This window comes from Suncus etruscus, chromosome 3 (assembly GCF_024139225.1).
Source record: "Suncus etruscus isolate mSunEtr1 chromosome 3, mSunEtr1.pri.cur, whole genome shotgun sequence".
NCBI classification, from domain to species: Eukaryota; Metazoa; Chordata; class Mammalia; order Eulipotyphla; family Soricidae; genus Suncus; species Suncus etruscus.
Window position 1 is genome coordinate 9,806,273 of NC_064850.1, and position 14,855 is coordinate 9,821,127.

The 14,855-nt window shown below is 40.6% G+C and overlaps 1 pseudogene; it reads right to left on the reverse strand.

Moving 5' to 3' along the window:
- The window catches only part of LOC126003942 (60S ribosomal protein L7-like), a 129,034-nt pseudogene extending 116,214 nt beyond the window's left edge, over window positions 1–12,820 (reverse strand).
- Between the last annotated feature and the right edge of the window lie 2,035 nt (window positions 12,821–14,855).

Below are 14,855 nucleotides of genomic sequence, written 5' to 3' on the forward strand. Positions count from 1 at the left end.
CTGTAGGCACTGGTCTATTTCCAGACCTGGTTTTATCTCTCTAGGGAAGTTTTCTGGAATTCTAAATTGCAAGCTAGCTCCTAAACCAGAGCCGCTTCTATCCCTGGGAACAAGAAATTCTCCCCACACTGGAAATGTACATGATCATCATATTAAATAAATGAAATTCATAGAGTGTAATCAAAACAAATTTGTTTTGGTTTCCCACTCTCCTTTCTCATCTATTTAGGGTAACAAGCTGTTTGCCTGCCCCAGATAAAATTTAGGGCAAGTTCAATATCTTTCTGAACACATTAAAAATTTCAACAATCTAGTCACTTCACACCATACAGTCTATATTTAATAACTGAAATACTCCATAGCATGACTTCTTGCTTTGAAGTTGAAGCTTTTCCCAAATCCCAGTTTAGGATTCTTGGAATGCAGAAAGAAAGGGAGGTGAGGGTAGGTGACTGTGGTCTTTAGTTAGGGGCATCTGCTCTGCCTTCTTTCCCAGCTGACAAGTCATGAGTTCTAAACTGGAGTTTAGAAATGAGAAGGAAGTGGTGAGCCAAAAGAAACATTCTGGCTTGATGGGTCTTGCTTGGTCTGACCCTGGTCTCTACTTGGTAGAGGTGGAAAGTGGACTCTTAAGGAGTCTTGTTGGTAGAATTTAGTACCAATTATAGAGGATATTTTTTTCTTTCTGATTTGTTTCACAGGAAATTATTCTCTATTCCAGCCACTCACTCCTTCCTCAGAATCTGTGAAGAAGGTGATAGCAGGTGCTTCTCTCTGGGACTTGGTTGTTGCTCCATGCATCCTTTTCAGACAGATCTCTATCTTTCTCTCCTGGGTGAGTATGGGCTACAGATTTTCACACTATTGTCAAATAGATGAAGCTACAAATTAATCTGACAAAATCAGATGAACTTATAAAAAGTTAATTTTGTATGCACATGATGAGTCTCATAGAAAAGCAATAAAAATCTCCAAATTTATTAGGTTTCGTGTTTATATATTTATTTTCTACAATTTTGGTTTGGTTCTTGGGCAACACCCTGCTGAGCTCAGGGCTCACTTCTGGTTCTGAACTCACTTTGGGCAGTACTCAGGGGACAGTATGTAGTGTGGGGGATAGAACATTGGTCTGTTGAATGCAAGGTAAGCACTTTAGTCCCTGTCCTATCACTTGAGCCCCATGTTCCATTTTAAAAATGATCAAGGGAACAGAGAAATAGTACAGTGGGTAGGCTGCTTGCTTTGCATGCAACTGACTAGGGTTTAATCCCTGGTATCCCATCTGGTCCTCTGAGACCTGCAGATGTGACTTTTGAGCACAGAAACAATTTTAATGCAGAGGACCATTGGGTGTGCCCCCCAAACAAATGAAAAGATCAACACAGCCCATAGAGATAGGAAAGGAGGTAAAAAGCATTTGCTTCTATGTGAGGGAAGAAGCTGCAACTCTGGTTCAATTCCCCCACTTCACATTTGGTTCCCTGAGCACCACCAAGGGGGTCACTCCTAAGCACAAAGCCAGAAATAGCCCCCGAGCATTCCTGGGTTTGGCCTCTAAACAATGCAAAATATAACACAAAAGGGTAACAAATTGTAGAGAAGTGATAAGTCTAAAAGGTTTGTTATTCCAGGGGTGATACATTGTGATAAGGTAAATTGTGGAGAAAATTAATAGAAGATAAGGGTTATTTTAGTAAGGCTCATTATGCAAATTCAAGTCAGTGGCTGAGGTGATAAGAATTATTCTCTGTAATTATGTGAGAAAGGGAGTGGCAGACTTTCCCAAAGGAAAATGCCTGTGCTGCTCTTAGGAAGAGAAGGAAGAACATTTCTCTTGTGTCTCTGCTTTTCTTTATTGTCTTCTGAAAGAAGCCTTCTGCCTGGGTGGCATATTCAGGGGTGGCACCTTTTGCTCCCCTCACAGCCAATTCTGTCTTGTGCAATGCTCACACCTAACCACATGTTCCAACGGCCTCAGTAGCAATAAATGTGGGAGCCAAGTATCACGGCTACTTCCTCGTCACCTTCCAAGGCACAGCCAAAGTCAGAGTTAGTTGTCTTCTCCTCCTCCTTCTCTTGTTCCTCCTCTTCCTCCTCCTCCTCCTCCAGCAAGTATCAAGGGTACTTCCTTGTTACCTTGCAGGTCACAACCAAAGTTAGAGTTAGTCTCCTCCTCCTTCCTCCTCTTCCTCATTTAACTCCTTCTCCTCTTCCTCCTCCTTTTTCTCCTTTCTCTTTGTATTGGGATTACATCCAATGATGCTTAAGGACTGCTCCAATCTTGGTGCTCAGAAGGACAATGCAATGCTGAGGGTTAAATTCAGGGCCTCACCCATGTAAGACAGGTGCTCTACTATTGAGTCACATCCCCTATTCGGCATAAACTTGTTTTAACATATTGTGCATATGTACTTGGAGAAAAGCAAATAAAAGTGACCATAGTTTTATTATTTAAAACAGGTCTATATTCTTAACATTTCCAGACCTGATGAAAATGGACAGATAACACTGTTTTAGGCCCTAAAGGGACTGACCAGGCACAGGAGTAATGCTGTAAAATGATCCTTATGACCCCAAGTCATTTTGATGGAAGTCACTAAACTGTTCCTAATCCTTGGTGAAAAAGAAGAAAAATTCTGAGATTGCTGTGTGACTATTTCCCTCTCCCACCCCTTCACTGGGTTACCATGAAGATTAAATGAAATTTCACAAACATATTTTGGAATTTATATTGGAAGGCGCAATGAACAGCCATGTACAGGAATATTGTGATTACTGATAGTTGAAAGTAGTCTTGATTACGTAGAATTTCTAGACAACTCAAAGCAGTCACTTAAGATTCAAAAAGGAAATTTTGCTCTTTTAAACTACACCGAGAGCAAACAATAAGGCTGTTTGGCAAGTTTATGAAAGAAAAATAATACAACCTATACTTAGCAACAATGGGAAGTTTCTGTGTAACTGGCAAATAGAGCCCCACCCTTGGCCTACGGAGTGAGAGTCACCTAAAAATTGTCACTCAATATGCCTAGAGTTCCTGCTATTGCTGTTTGCTTTGTTTAGTTTTAAATTTTTTATTTTTATTTATTTATTTATTTATTTATTTACTTATTTATTTTTGGTTTTTGGGTCACACCTGGCAGCACTCGGGTTACTTCTGGTTCTATGCTCAGAAATCGCTCCTGGCAGGCTCTGGGTACCAGATGGGATGCCAGGATTCGAACCACCATCATTCTGCATGCAAGGCAAATGCCCTATCTTCATGTTATCTCTCCGGCCCCTAGTTTTAATTTTTTATTGAATTAATATTGGTTACCAAAGGTCCAGTTTCTGTCCTTCATCATAGGAATGGCTTCTTTTACCCATTTACCTACCTCTTCCCTTCAAAAGGTCATTAGTTTGCTCACCTTAGTATAAAAGTTTGTTTCCTTTGGAGGGTAGTTTTACTACTTTATTTTCACCCTAATAGTAACCTTATTCTAGAGCCTGCAAATTGGACCAATAATTTTAGTTTATTACTGACTGTTTTGTGATCTAGGTCTCAGAACATGCTTGCTTCCTCAAAATGGCACAGTTAACTCAGGTCCTTTTTAGCTGCTTATCTTTTGTCTTTATCCACTGCCCCCATTCTCTCTCAGGGCTTTTGATCATACCACCCTAGTCTTCTACTGTCAGTGGATCTTTGGCATAAAATTTGCCTTTAGGGGAGGAACGTTGGCAGAGACCAGAAGTCTAGAAGACTGGCCTTTGGCTGGAAAATGCAAATTATATTAAGGGAAATTCTCTGTATTTATATATAGCTCCTGGATACTAGTAGAAGTGGTTAGATGGTAGTAATTTTTTGCATTTAGGGATCCTTCACTTCAGGATCCTTTCAAGCATTTCATACATTATCTCATTCATAGTAGCCACAGAATGGGTCCTACATGATATCACCCATGATTTAAGAAGTGGTGATGTTGCTACCCTTTATTCTTCTTTTAAAAATGTATTTATTTGGGGCCGGAGTGATGGTGCAGGGCATAAGGCATCTGCCTTGCATGCGCTAGCCTAGGACGGACTGCAGTTTGATCCCCCGGTGTCCCATATGGTCTCCGAAGCCAGGAGCCATTTCTGAGCACATAGCCAGGAGTAACCCCTGAGTGTCACCGGGTGTGGCCCAAAAAACAACAACAAAAGAATTGTATTTATTTATTTGGTTTTGGGTCACACTAGGCTGTGCTCATGGCTTACTCCTGGCTTTGTGCTCAAGGATCACTCTTGGTGGGCTGAGGGTATCATATAAGGTACCCAGGATCAAACCTGGACCAGCTGTGTGAAAGGCCAGTGGTTTATCTGCTGTACTAGCTCTCTGGCCCTCACATATGGCTCTGATAAAGTTTAAATGAGACAATATTTGTGAAGGACTATTAACATGATGGATGTTTCTGGATGCTATGACATGGGCTATGGTGCTCCCAAGCTCCTTTTTTGCAGACTCATGTCCCTTTATGTTTACTTCCAGATACAGGGCTCTCTCTTTTTTTGTTTGTTTGTTTTGGGGCCAAACCCGGTGACACTAAGGGGCCATTCCTGGATATGTGTTCAGAAATCGCTCCTGTCTTGGGGGACCATATGGGATACTGGGAATCGAACTGAAGTCCTTCCTAAGCCAGCTGTGTGCAAGGCAAACACCCTACTGCTGTGCTATCGCTCTGGCTCCTATTTTTCTTAACTGAAAATAGGAATAATAAAGGAATAAAGCAGGACTGTAGAAAGGGTTAAGTAAAGTGATGCCTATAAAGTGGTTAATATTGTCCAGCTCAAGTTGGCTGTTCCTAGTATTATTACTATTGACTTTCATGACAGAAATCAGGATTACTATTCAAAGATAGAATGAGAAAAACTTGTTTGATTTTACCTGATATTTAAAGCAAATTATTAGGTATCAACTTAGAAAGTGAGAGTGCTTTAATCTGTCATTGTATTCTTGTTTATATTCAAATTTATTCATCAGACTGGGGAAAAGAATAAAGATGATTTGAAGAGAAAATTGTTTGGCAGCCATTTAAAACAACAATGATGTAATCTAAAGAATCCATAACACTGAATGTATGTAAATACTCTCTCTGTCTCTCTCTCTGTGTCTCTGTCTCTCTCTGTCTCTCTGTTTCTCTCTGTCTCTCTCTCTCTGTCTCTCTCATCTCTTGACTGGTTTGGGTCCATTCAGAGGTGCTCAGGGGTTACTCCTGACTCCCTGCTCAGGGATTACTCATATTACCATATGGGATACTGAAGATCAAATCCTGGACCACGGAGTGCAAGACAAGTACTCTCCCTACCAGAGGTGCTATGCTATCATTCTGGCCTTACACATGAGTTTCTTAAACATAAACAAAAGATTGTATTTTGAAATCTTGCTCTCCTTCCCTCCAAATTAAACAGAGAGAGAGAGAGAGAGAGAGAGAGAGAGAGAGAGAGAGAGAGAGAGAGAGAGAGAGAGAGAGTCTTCGCAATGACTGATTAATAAAAACACAACCAGATTAGAAAGGCCTTCTGGACTAGGACAAGCAGGCAGGAACTTTGAAAGGAACAGGGCCGAACTGTGGGTAAGAAGGCAGCAAGATTGGAGACATGTTGAGACTGCAGGACATGGGAAGAAGAGATCTGGGACTGGCCTCCCAGGGACTGATACCTGAACATTTGCCCTGGGCTTATGAGAATGTCCCTGCTGGGTAGGCCTGCCACCTGCCTGCTGAGGAGGACTTACTCCGAGATCCTCAGAAAGTTCTCACTCGTCCCAGTAGGAGAGAAGGGAGAGAGGCCTGACAGCTTCCCAACCCACAAAGGTGAAAGAAGAAAGGGTTCTTTGCTTCCAGGGCAAACTTTCAATGACAAAGGTCAGTGTTTGTGGCTGATCCATGGTAGGCAAAGGCTTCAAATAATTTCCTGAATAACTTGTGATGTATTAACCATCAGGCTTCTTGCCAGAATGGAATAACATCTTACTTTCTCCTTCAGACTCAGAGGAGTAGATAGTGTTGTTGTTTGCTTTCTTAGGGAGGAATGGGAGAAAGCAAGCAGTTGGCTGTGGTCCTTTGTGACAGGGAGGTGGTCTCTGCTGTGTGCCCAGGCTGGGGTGTGGGGAGCAAGCCCAGAAACTCCAGGCCATGAACTGACGCCCACTGGACCCACCAGGCTTCTCTTCTCCTCCCCGCTTGTTGGCTCGCATCCTTTAGGGAAACTTGGCCTTTTTCAGAAACTTTTGGAAAATTTTCTGAGAGAAATGTTTTTCTGGGCTGATATCATATACTTAGAGAACAAGGAAACTCTTGAAATAATCTTTTGTTTGAGGAAAGGGCAAGAGGGTGTCAGAATTCAATAGGCCTGTTCTGTAGCGTAGGGGCAGAACTTTGGCTGGAATCCAAGTGGACTCAGTATCATCAACCATCAGTTACACCCATGACCTCTATATTTGGACTACGGCACAATGAAATGTCATCAGATGGGAGGGGTACACAAATAAAGAGCATCGTTCTTTTTCTGTATTATAAGGATAGCTCATGTTCACGATGTTAAACGTGACAAACTTCAAGAGAGCCCAAAGAAAAACATACAGAATTTCATTCCTCAGAGATTAAAAAAATTAGTATATTGGCTACTTTTTCTTCTTATGCTAATTTATACCAGTCTAGGCAAAGGGGGCTTGATTTGAAAATAGAATAATGTGCAGAGGATGATATATGTCCTTTATCACTGTGGTTTGGAACTTGCTTACTGTCACAGAGGGTCAGTTTTGTGAGACTAGAATAGAGCAGAGGGGCCTAAGAGATAGCACAGCGGTTAGGGCATTTCCCTTGCATGCAGCCAACTGGGGTTCAATCCCACCAGAAGAGACCCCTGAACTAGGAGTTTTTTTGGGGGGGCACACCCGTTTGATGCTCAGGGGTTACTCCTGGCTAAGCACTCAGAAATTGCCCCTGGCTTCGGGGAAACATATGGAACGCCAGACACCTTACATCTAGTGCCACCTCTCCGGCCCCGCATCATGTCTTTCTTATTTCTTGATTTCTTTCCCTGCTTTTAACATGTCAAGTAAATTTTTAACATATGCTGGACATTATAAACATCACACTTATGGGGTGTCTGATGTTTTTTTCTCCTTTTTTAAAAGTATGTTGGCTTCTGTTCTGGTGGACACTTTAAGCTTCTCAAAAGAGCGTCACCATCCTTTTGAGGCTCAGTTGTAATTTTGTTAGAGACAGTCTAGTATAAACTTTACCTTGGAGATAGTCTTACTAAAGTCTTACTTCTGGGGAGTGGTCTCTCACAAGTATGCCAAATGCATACTTGTATGCATACAATTCATATGTACAATTCAATATAGGTACAAATGCATAGGAGTTAACTCCTGAACACTGCTTGGTGTGGTCAAAAACAAAACCAAACCAAAACGAATAAGGCACAGGAGGGCAAGATGGATAACTAAAAGGTTTTTCTTTGCATGAACAGTGTCTTGTATGACATAGACCCTGTACTCTCAGCTAGGAATAGTCTGGAGCACCCCCAAACTAAAAATAGATCAGAGCTTACTGTCAAGCAGGGTTTAGATTTTTAGGAGTTCCCCTTGAAGTATTTGGTTTCATTTCCATGCATTTGGAGGTGGACAAGGCAGAACTTTCTTATGAAAAGAAAGCGATCAAATTTCCAGGAGAAGAGAAGCAAATGAGGTAACGCCTAGATTGTCCTTTCCTTCTGTCTGGAAGTGCATTCCAGGCCACAGCCCAGGGAGCATAAACAAGTAGAGTACAGACAGGAGACAGAGACCAGGCGAGGCTGATCATTGCCAAGCAGAGTAGCAAGGAGCAGGGAAGCACACAGGGCAAGCCCTCTGAAACCGTAGAAGTTGAACTCATAAATATTTGGCAGGACACTAAGACACATACAAAAGCTCCCAGAGTCTGACTAAAGAACAGATTGGGTGGTGGCGGTGGTGGTGGTGGTGGTGGAAGAGAACAGGTACTGGAGAGCTATCGACTCACCACCTACAGAAGTTTTGACATGATGGAAGTATTTAGACCTCAACTGAGCTAGAACAGAGACCCTGCTGAACATTTGGCATACTTGTGAGAGACCAGAAGTAAGGCTTTAGTAAGACTATCTCCAAGGTAAAGTTTATACTAGACTGTCTCTAACAAAATTAAAACTGAGCCTCAAAAGGATGATGACGCTTTTTTGAGAAGCTTAAAGTGTCCACCGGAACAGAAGCCAACATACTTTTAAAAAAGGAGAAAAAAAACATCAGACACCCCATAAATGTGATGTTTATAATGTCCAGCATATGTTAAAATTTTATTTGACATGTAAAAAGCAGGAGAAAGGAATCAAGAAATAAGAAAGACATGATGCGGGGCCGGAGAGGTGGCACTAGATGTAAGGTGTCTGCCTTGCAAGCGCTAGCCAAGGAAGGACCACGGTTCGATCCCTGGCATCCCATATGTTCCCCCCAAGCCAGTGGCAATTTCTGAGCACTTAGGAGTAACACCTGAGCATCAAACGGGTGTGCCCCCCCCCAAAAGAAAGACATGATGCAATCAGCTGGTGAAAACTTAAAAGCTATAGTAAATTGGTTCAAGAATTAAAGGGAAATATAATAAGAGAGAAATAAATAAAAACTATAAAAATGGGACCAAATGGAACTTTGAGAACTGAAAAATACAGCATTTGAAGTGAAAAATTAGGTGCTATAATGGAAAGTATCAGTGAATTGAAGATGTACAATAGAAACTACTTCAACTGAAACATGCAGAGTAAAAAAAAAAAAAGAATAAACAAAAATGAACAAGTTAAATGATCCATAGGACAATATCATAAGTTCTGACATGCAGGTAATGGGAATATTAGACTTATGGGGAAGTTGAAAAATATTTTAAGAAATAATAGCTTGAAAAACTTTCCAGTTTCATCCACATATTCAAGAAATCCAACCATCTTCAAGCAGTATAATCTCAAAGAAAATTGTACCAAGGCACAGCATAATCAAATTGCTAAAAACCCAATGATACATAGAATTAAAAAAAAATAAAAGAAAGGGGTAAGAGAGAGTATAGCAAGTAAAGCACTTGCCTTGCAAGTGGTCAACCTGTATTCTATCCCCTGGCACTGCACAATCATCTGAGGACTTTCAAGGGTCACCTCTGAACACTGAGCCAGGAATTGCCACCTGAGCACTATTGGGTATAACCTATACCCACCCCGTTCTCAAAAAGAATATGTATGTCATAATAAAGCTTATTTTAAAAGCATTTAATCTACTACATTAGTACTAATTGCTCTATCTCATGCTGTGAACAGCTTTTTTTTCCATGCGTGATTTTATAGTCTCATGAGAAAATAGTTAACAGAGTCAAAGCAGATATTCTGAATGTTAACACATTTCATTCTACATTATCTAAAAAATTTCACTGTTAGTAATAGCATCACCCATCTTAGCAAAAAGGTTTTTTAAGTATTGAGAACTATCAAGCTCACCACGGCAGAAGTATACTTTCCAAATTTCTCATTTTTGCTTCAAAGTTCGAATTTTATCTTTGACAACAAACACAATCGGTTGTTTTTCTTGAAGTGACAGGCTCACTTTGTTCATTTTTGAGAAAATGTCTGCTAAATGTCCAAGTCTGAATAACGATAGTTTATCTGTCAGTTGTTCTTTCAAGCAAAAATGGTGTTCGATTAAAAAAAAAAAATGTGGCTAGCTGAGCTAACAGCTCAAACTATTAAACAAGAGCTGTTCTTTGAGACAACTATCATATTTTGCTCTACATCGGAAGTGCTTTCCAGCTACCAAAAGAATATTAAAATGTGTACACATAAGACCACAAAGCAAAAGTCACTAATTTTGATTGCAATTTTAATTAAGGATTATTCTTAAGTATAACTGGATAATTTTTTTCCAAAAGTGCACCGTGGTGAAAAACAGACTAAACTACTAGTACAAAGTTGCCTCTATCAGTACAAATGTCAACACAGTCCTAAAGGAAAATAATGACTTTGTGGGAGAGAAAGGAAGATGGTCTCTACCTTTCTAAGTTTGTAGCTCAAAAATCATGTACAAAAAAAGGATGGACTAATAGGATAAAAAAAATGAGCTGGTTTTGTGCACAGAGAGGTTACCATTTAAGACCTAATTAGCCACATATGTGACTTCTAGCAGAAGAAGAATGACAGGTCAAAGACATTTTTTGGCTTAGCTATTAGTTTAGTGATGAGCTATTTATATAACTTACCATTTATCTCTCTCCATGATAAGGGTGTCCCCAACTGAGTCTGTGTGGAAGGTAACCTTCACACCAAGATTTATTCCTACTTTTAGGGGGAACAGAGAATAGGATCAGAGATAGTTTTCTCCCCCCCCCCCCCTTTTTTTAAAGGAGACTTTCTTCACTCTTCATTTCTTCCTTCTTTGCTTTTTTCCATTCAAAATCATCAGTATGGAGCTGGAACGATAGCACAGAGGGTAGGGCACTTGCCTTGCACATGAGCAACCTGATTCAATCCCAAACATTCCATATGGTTCCCCCAAGCCCACCAGGAATGATTCCTGAATGCAGAGCCAAGAGTAAGCCCTGAACAAAGTAGGTGTAGCCCCCAAAACAAACAACAGCAACAACCACCACCAACAACACTCTCACCCCAACCCAAAAAGTCCAAAATCATCAGCATGCTCTCTTGACAAATTTTGGCACAACCTGAACTGGAACCAGATATCTTATGACTATTATGAAAATATTTTTACTTCATGGATGTCCTCAAATGCCTCCCGGACCCTCTAAAGGAATCTATGCAATGACAACCGTAGGTTTTCATAGTACCAATATCATCTCATAGTGACTATCTTTGGCATCGAGAAAATAGAAGTAGGAAGTTCAAATTATTAAAACTTAGAAACTTAGAAGGAAGAGACCGTGGAATTGAAATTCTGATCAAACCAGAGATATAGTAAATGGTTTAGGACATGGCTGCAGCTGCCTCTAGTTTAATCCCTGACATTGCATATGGTCCCCAAGCATAGAGCCAGGAGTAGCCACTGAGAATTGCAGGGTGTTGTCCTCTCCCCAAAACAAAGAAATGTCGACTTCCTCTGAGGAAAATGAGCCTTGACCAGATATCAGTGCATTCCTATACACAATGGCCTTGCCTTGGAAAGCAAAGCTCTGAGAGGGGAGGGACAGGTCTGGTTCTCTCTCTCTCTCTCTCTCTCTCTCTCTCTCTCTCTCTCTCTCTCTCTCTCTCTCTCTCTCTCTCTCTCTCTCTCTCTCTCTCTCTCTCTCTCTCTCTCTGTCTCTCTCTCTCTCTCTCTCTCTCTCTCTCTCTCTCTCTCTCTCTCTCTCTCTCTCTCTCTCTCTCTCTCTCTCTTCCCTCCCCCCCCAGTGGAGTGAGGATACTGCTTTTCTAAGTGTTGCAAAAACCCGCAAGCTGCAAGGTGCATGGTGCTCTGTGAAGAGGAGTTGCTAAAACAAGGCTCACAGAAACTGTACCCAAAAAAAACAAAAGGGAAAGGAACAAGTCCATTCTCTCTCCTGCAGGCAGAAATGCAGCTTTTTTCCTGCAGCTCCCTCTGTGTTCTGATTGACAGGGCCCAGCAGAAGCAGGAGGCAAATTGGAAATGCAGTTTGCAGTCTTAGCTCCAGTGTCTCAAAGGTGGATTTGGAACAGAGAGACAATAACAAGCATGCTTGGGTATATTTGTTCCTGTTTACATAAATATTTAGATACCCTCCTATCCTTTATTTAATTTTTATCTTTTGATTATGTTGAATATCAGTAAGCTTCCCAAGAATTTAAAGTAAATATACAAAGGCATACCAGAGGCATATCCTCTCTCCACACCCCCATACCTCTGGCCCTACCCTCATCCCTTGCATCTAATCCATTTCATTGTTATCAGATTTATTCTTCTCTAGTGGGTTTCTCAAAATTAACCAGATGCAAATGTTCTCATTCCCTTTTATCTATTTTTTATTTGAAAGCAGTTGCTCATTAACAAATTATAAACATATAGAAATTCCTTGGTTCTTCTTTCTGAGTCTGTTGATGTGTTTGCCAACATTTCCACCTTCTGCAAAGGGGGTGGTCTTTTTCTTCATTCTGCCTCTCGGAGAAGATGATGGGAAGGGCCAGAGGCAGTTGTTTGCCTCTTGGAAGCATTTCCAGTGGCATAAATCTTATTAATCAGATCTTCCATGCAGATGATGCCATATTTACCAAGAGATTAAATCATCCATGCATTCTCTGTTACGGAACTTCACTGCTTGTGGATTTTGCTGTAGCCATATTGGAGATCAACTCATCAACTCATTTACTTGCTTGAGGTTCTGGTAGCACTCTCATAATATCTGGTTCCACAGTTTCATCCAAGTTTTGTTCAACTTAACAAAAGTGTCATGGAAAATCTGATGAAGGCAGAGACTCCGCATCACGTTTTGATTCTTGGGGCTCCCACCACGGATACCTCTGATCCTGATGACAAATGCCAGTGTGTGTTCTGCAGGTGGGTAACAGCTGCCAGCTTTTGTTGCCATCCTAGCCCAGCTGAACCTCCATTCTGTACATTTGTCTATATTCCTTATGACAGTGCTTAGCTTTTTCATAGATAAGCCTTCTCCTTGCCTTTTGAAGTATCTTTTGGGCAAACTTCTCTCCAGGTGCTTGATCTTCAGTTCTGTGAAATCCTTTCACTTTTTCTTAAGGGTTTCTGGCACAGTAGGAACTTCCTTTTTTTCCCCTCTCAAGTCACAGGCTTAGTGGGAACCTCTTTTTTCTTCTTTTCTGCACCCTCCATGGTTCCAATCAAAAAAGAATCACTTTTATCTTTCACACAGAAGTATATTATTATTTTTGCACTTTGAATTTTTCATTTACTATATTCTGGAAATAGTTTGTAGAGAATTTTTCAGTGATGCTATATAGTATTTTATAATTTTATCTATCATTCTTTTAACCATTCTCCTATGTTTGGGTATGTAGGGTATTAATAATTTTCTTAAGGTTATGTTGCTTGAGTGATCAAGTTCATGTATATTTTTAAATTGCTAGGGGTATGTTTTCTAGGTAAATTCCTAGAGGTTGGACTTTTCAAAGCATGAATGCCTTTATTGCCAAATTTATTTCCATAGAGGTTCTCGCATTTTAAATTATCATCAACAATATATGAATCTCTCTGCAGCCTCACCAGCTGACTTATTAATATTTTTAATTTTTCCAGTCTGATAAATGAGTAATATCTATCTTAGTATAGTTTCAATATGGATTCCTCTTAAAATTGAGACTAAAATAGAATATCTATTCACATGTGTCAGTTTTACTTTTTTGGTTAATTTTCTATTCATAACTTTTGTTCATTTTTCTAGAGAATGTGGTCTTTTTCCACCCAATTCAAAAAAAATTAATAAGGTGCCTTATTAGGAGCTGGAGCAATAACACAGTGGTATGGCATTTGTCTTGCATGTTGCTAACCTGGGATGGTCCTGGGTTCGATCCCCAGCATCCCATATGACCCCTGAACCTGCCAGGGGTGATTTCTGGACACAGAGCCAGGCATAACCCCTGAGTGCCATTGGGTGTGGCCCAAAATCCAAAAAATAGTTCCTTATTAGCTAATAGATAGCAAATCAGTCTCATAAAAAGTCATTTACATATGGGACCTGGCAGGCTTTGCAGGGGTTCATTTTCCAGTACTGCATTGTCCCTCTATACACCCATGCGCAAACCTCCCTCCAAACTTATTTTTATATTTTTGGCATCTGGATCTTTCTATCTAGATATGCATTGTAAATATTTTCTCTAACTTTGACATTTTAGGAGGAAGTCAGCTGTTGATGTTGCAGGCTACTTCCAGTGTGATGCGCTTGGGACCTTGTGAGCTGGGGATCAAGACCAGGGCTTCCTAAAAAGCAGCGTCTAGCCTTCTGAACTATATCCCCAGTCCTGACATTACATTTTTTTTATCGTAGAGTTCTTTTTAGTCTCACAAAACCCCAACTTTACTTCCATTTTGCACTTTCATTTTGAGTTTGTTTTATTTTTGTTTTTTGTTTTGTTTTGTTTTTGTTTTTTGGGTCACACCCGGCAGCGCTAAAGGGTTACTCCTGGCTCTGTGCTCAGAAATCGCTCCTGGCAGGCTCGGAGGACCATATGGGATGCTGAGATTCGAACCACTGCTCGTCCTCAGTCGGCTGTGTGCAAAGCAAAAGCCCTATTTTGCTGTGCTATCTCTCTGGCCCATTTTGAGATATGCATGGGCAGGTTGTAGAGAAATTGATTCCTATTTTCTTAGATTATTTAGATTATTTATTTATTTAGATTATTTCCATTTTTGCATTTAGATCTCTGATCCATTTGAAATCCATGATAGATCATTTTTGTCTACTTCTCATTATTTATAATATATCATGATCTACCCCAAAACTTGGAGTACAAGTGGCTTGACTAAGACTTCTTTAAGGGTTGCCAGGTGTGACACAACCTACCCCCCCCCCAAAAAAAAAAGACTCCTTTGAGTATCTTGTATCAGGTCTATGTGAGATTGAGCCCAACTGGGCAGCTCACTCCTGACCTTGCTTGCATCCTCTAGCGATGCTTGGGTTTAAAGGCTTGGTTTTAAGAGTTAAGTACAAGGGCGAAGAAAATTGTCTTGCATGTGGCTGACCAATTAGTATCCCGGGCACCATAGGTAGTCTTGAAAACACTGCCAGGACTATTCTCTGAGCACAGAGATAGGAGTAAGAGTCAGGAGCATAGAAACAAGAGCATAGAGCTCTGAGCAGCACTGGGTGTGCCCTCTCCCAGTGAAATAAAATAAAAGTTTGGGCAAGGTG